The sequence below is a fragment of the Sciurus carolinensis genome, chromosome 15 (genome assembly GCF_902686445.1).
Source record: "Sciurus carolinensis chromosome 15, mSciCar1.2, whole genome shotgun sequence".
NCBI lineage: Eukaryota > Metazoa > Chordata > Mammalia > Rodentia > Sciuridae > Sciurus > Sciurus carolinensis.
The window spans coordinates 6,792,596-6,797,677 of NC_062227.1; the positions used below are offsets into that span (position 1 = coordinate 6,792,596).

General features: G+C 42.0%; 1 non-coding gene across 1 annotated transcript; it reads left to right on the forward strand.

Annotated features, from left to right (window-relative positions):
- Nucleotides 1-1,669: 1,669 nt before the first annotated feature.
- On the forward strand, nucleotides 1,670-1,743 carry Trnat-ugu (transfer RNA threonine (anticodon UGU)). The gene has a single exon. It is a non-coding gene; the product is annotated as a tRNA-Thr (tRNA).
- Nucleotides 1,744-5,082: the final 3,339 nt, after the last annotated feature.

A 5,082-nucleotide genomic window follows, 5' to 3' on the forward strand; every position in this document is an offset into this window, starting at 1 on the left:
TGCATACATCCATCCCTCTTGGACGTCATGCTGCTGAGGGACGCCTGGGGTATCGACAGACTCTGGCTTTATCTTGCAGATGGGAGATACTCCCTCCTGGGTTTCCAAGCACACCAGTTACAGCAGATAGCCCGGCAGGCTTCAACCTTTTCCATGACCACTCACGGAAGAAGAGACAAAGAAATTACCAGAGCACTAGGAAAATAATGGTCCAAGCACTCTAGGAATGAGCCTTCTGCCTCTCTTGATCAAAACGGCAGTTTTCCTTGTTGCTTATCTGCCTGTCTGATATCCATCTGAATGTACACTGCATAAACAAGTGCCCGAGCCAATTTGAGACTGGAGGGGAGAGTGTCACTCTTAAACCCAAGCTGCTGTGGGACAAATAACACTGTTTCCTCTTTGTTTGTGCTCTGGGATTATGCTCTGTAGTAAATTCCTCCCTAAATGCTTTTCTCTTCTCTCCGACTGGGCATAGGGAAGAAAAATGGAAAGAGCCTATATGTACAAGTGTTATTTATTTAAAAAAAAAAAAAACTTTTTTGAGGACTTCACAGGCTCCCACATTCTTTAAATATTTGGGCTAACTCCAATCTGATCCAAAAGTACACTCTGGTCTGATAAAGTTGTTCTACGTGCGCTTTTTCTAGAGTAATTATAGCCATTTCATTTTTATTTCTGAGTTCAAAGTTTTTTTTTTTTAAATGATAAATTCACCTTTTCTCCTGAACCAATTTGTCTTGTTTTGACTAACTGAAGTTTATTGCCCTCTCTTTTTCTTTCTGCTCTTTTTATTCAGCAGCCAGTTATTCAAGGATTAGCTCTCGAATATACTAGAAAAAGGAAAAGATCTTCTCCTTTGAAAGATCCTAAGCAGGGAAAATAAACAGTAGTAATGGGGAAGTAAATATACCTCCATGAATGAGGAGTGACCCGATGAACCTCTGACTTCACATCCGCTGTGGCAGATGGCCTTTATTCCTAACCTTCCCAACCTCGCAGGCTCCGTTTTAATTTCTAAAAGGCTGAATCTGACAGTGTGTATAACAGACCCTCATAGCTCTTTTGTATCCCACCCCTGGAAGTTGTGTAAAATTCTTTGTTTTCTGTTGATTTTTATGTCCATGTGCATGCACATGTTTTTTTGTATGTTGTGTCTACATGTGCACAATTTGGTATCTATATACCAAAATCAGAATATAGATAAATAAGCACTCATAAATTAAATAAGTGGATCCAAATACCTTTGAGTTCACATGACTTAAAATGGTTAGAGATAAAAATAAAGATGTCTTTAAAGTCACAGACCCACATTTCCCCCCTCCCCAGGTGATCAGCCAATGAAGAGTGTTGTTTTCTATGAAATGTTTAAAGTGTAATGTGCACTTCTTCTAGGATTTTTCTTCAACAGAAAAAGATGGCTTGTTTTCCTGGGTTACCTAAGTTAAAAATGAGTAAATCATCTTTAACATAAATAGGATTATTGGTCAAGGAAGAAACAGTTTAAGATTACTTTGTTTCTGGGTCTTGACTAAAAACAAGATGATTGAGGGTTAAAATTCTATTTTCATGTGTTGTTCTACATGCAAGAAAAAATAAGCTAGTTCCAATGAAAAATGTATAAGAAAAACAAAGTATTTTATTTCATTAAAAAGTATAACAAGGGGCTGGGGAGATAGCTCAGTCGGTAGAGTGCTTGCCTTGTAAGCACAAGGCCCTGGGTTCGATCCCCAGCACCCCCCAAAAAAAAAAAAAAAAAAAGTATAACAAAGTATTTTATTTCATTAAAAAGTATTTTGTATACATTCATAAATTTTAAAGAATTGTTTTAAAATGTAAACTTAAAAGTTTAGTAACTAGGAAAGAAATATGAGAGTTATAGGTGTGAAAATATCTTATGGTAAGAAAAATTAAAAGGGAAAGGAAATATTTCTGGATGAAAAAAGTAGCTTTAGGGTAAAGTCATATTTTTGTCCTAAATTTCAAGATAAAAACAAGAACAAAACTAAGTATGTAAACTGATTGTGAAATGTCCAAATAAGCTACAAAATGTTTGTAGAATGTAAATCTCAAAAAGTTTGTGTGTGATTAAATTGACTATAATCAGCACAAAGTTATTTAAGGTTTTTTCCCTTTAAGTCAACATTAAAAGTAGCACCCCAACCCTTTTTATTTATCTATTTTTTAATTTTGAGACAGTGCTCAAAGTTGCTGTGACTGACCTCTAATCTGTGACCTTTCTGCAACAACTTCCCAAGTGGCTAGGATTATAGGCATGTGCCACTGTGCCCAGCATCTCAGGTAACTTTTATTGACTTCTTATTTTTCTGGATTTTGGATCACCTTATGCAGCTTCCCATTTCTAGCAATCATGGACACTATGTTGTGTTGGTCCTGAGTTATATTTCCTCCATTTCCATGAGCCCAGGATGTGTTCAGGCAGACAGGTGGCTATGGCAGGTGGCTACTGGTGGACACTTTCTGCTGTGTCTGGCTCTGTTTATTTAATTTTTTGTGTCAGGCTTTGTTTAGACTTTGGTATGTTGTGTTAACTACGGCATTGAACTTAATCCCAGGGCATGGTCCCTTCTCTAGGATGGAGTCCTTATCCTTTAACCACGTCCCTGATATACCAAGGTGTCCATCAAGCTTTCTCCACTCTGCTTAGCCAGAGTCCTTATGTCTCTCAGCAGCACATCTGCTATTAAGATTTCTTTCTCAGTTACCCAGCAGACACTCCTGGGCCTCGTGAAATATTTTCCTGCATAATTAGACTTTCTCCCAGTTCAGATTCTATGTTAAATTCCATGGTATTTATTTATACATTTGGTCTTTGTCCCCAGTCTTTGTCCTCAGTCTTGGACTTCCCTGAGTGACAGGAGTGCCTTCTGTTACTCATAATGAGCCTTTCATCACACTTGAGTTTAAGCTACTTAGTTGACTCAGGCCCTAATTCCAGAATGGAATTAGCCACCAGAAAGACCAAGGGACTAGAGGTAGGGAACGTCTAGCCTCACCTGCCAGCTACCAAGGAAAGGGATGGTGGCGGGGATCAGGGAGGCAGCTGGAGACTGAACTCTCTGTAATGAGCTTCAGAGCTTTTGGGTTGGTGAGCAAGTCCATTGGCTTGCTGAGAGGGTGACCTGCTTTGAGAAGCCGCTTACCTTCTACACCTTCCTCACGCACGTCTTCAGTACCTGAGCTGTTCCTTTCAAATCAACTGGTGAACACTAAATAAGCTGCTCTCCTGAGTTCTGTGAGCTGTTTTAGCAAATGCTCATACTTGACAGGGGCCAGGTTATTTTTGAGACTCCTCTGATTTGCAGCCCACTCAGATGGAAATGTTTCCTTGGGAACCCAAAGCTTTGGGTGGCATCTAAAGTGAAGGCAATCTTGTGGGTCTGAGCCCCTATGCCTGTGGAGTCAGATGCTAACTACCCTAGTTAGTGTCAGAGTTGTTAAACTGTAGGTGCCCACTTGGAATTGGAGGGTTGGATACTTGGCTGGTGTAAGAAAACACACACATACACATTCACACATTCAGTATCCAAAGTGTGGTGAATGAAAACATCTCAGATCCCAAGCAAACTTTTGCCACATATCTCCTCCCCACATGCTAGAGATTCCACTTCTTAAATGTCCTGAACCAAGTTCCAGTTAGCTCAAGACCCTTGCTCTGTTTGAACTTAACCTCATGGCGCCTCAGCAGGAACATGTTCACAGAGCAGAGAGAGAGAGAGGACGGAGGGATGGAAATCTTGTATCTCTCCTCCCTCGAGGGTCAGCCTCCTGAATGACCACTGTGCACCATGCCTGTTGTGCAATCAGTTGCTTCACATTTTGTCAATTCTTCTAGTTGTTCTTTTGGGTGAAGGCAGCCTGACCTGCTACTAACTTGGGCAGAGTGGAAGTCCCAGGTACTGAACCCATACGAATCATTGTAGCTGTTGTGCAGATGTCACCAGAGTTCCAGGACAGAAGCCCAATTCAGGGAGGGGGAGTCTCAGGTCTGGACACTGGACCCAACCCAAAAAAAAAAAAAAAAAAATGGGAAAAGTAATGGCATAAAGCAGGAAAGGAACTTCAACCAGTGTGGCTATACCAGCTTGACAAGAGGGATCTGTGCCCTTTGGAGGGGCCGACAACGACTGACTGGTTTAGAGAAGGGGGAATGGGGCAAGGGGTGGGGGTGTGCATTTGGGCTGGCCTCCTTCATTGTTATCTCAGGATAAGACAGGCAGGGCTTCTTCTGTGATAAGAAAGCAGCTGTTGCCTGGGGTAGTTTCAACTCATCACGAGATGTTTATTGATCAGGCCTGTTTTTCTTGGGATTCAAGGTGACTGAAAGCAAAGGAGACAGATGCAAAACGGAGGCCGAGATACTAAGTCTTTCATCCTGCTGTTGGCTGCCCGTCAGACAACTGCAGGTGAAAGTGCAAATAAGTCCTTGTTACACAGTGTGTTGAAGGAGGCAAAGTTGATTAGACTCAGTTAGGAGGTTTCTGAATAAGTCCTGGAAGTTTTGGAATAAGCTAATGACCTCACGGAAAGGAGGTGGAAAAAAATGGGTTAGTGATCTAGGAGTTAAAAGGGAAAAGAACCAGTCTTTTTTGGGGGCTGCTGGGCAAAAGGGTTAAGGATAACTTCTCCGGTTCCTGCTTGAGTTTTGTGAGTTGGTAGCATCCAGTGATAAGGTCAAAGTCTAGTGCATGCATTTCACAAAGAAATGACTGCATTTACCAAGAGAATAGCAAGTTCCGTTTCATAAAGATCTACTCAGTGTACGACTGCATGCCCACAGTGGCTCCCGAGGACACACATACACTCTATTCAGAAGTGCAGGATATGCACACTGCTGTGTGAAGTGGACACACAGAGCACAGGAACCAACGTTTTCAAAGCCTGATCTTGGCTTGAACCCCTCCCAAGGGCGATCCTGGAAGGTACACTTCCCTGAGCTCTAAGCAGGCTGGTGTCCTGTCAGGGTCCTACACCTGCGTCTGGAAAGCTTCAACCTAGACCACCTCGCAGACACCCAGGGGGAATTGCAAGAAGCAGAGTTCGCACAGGACAGAGCGCCAC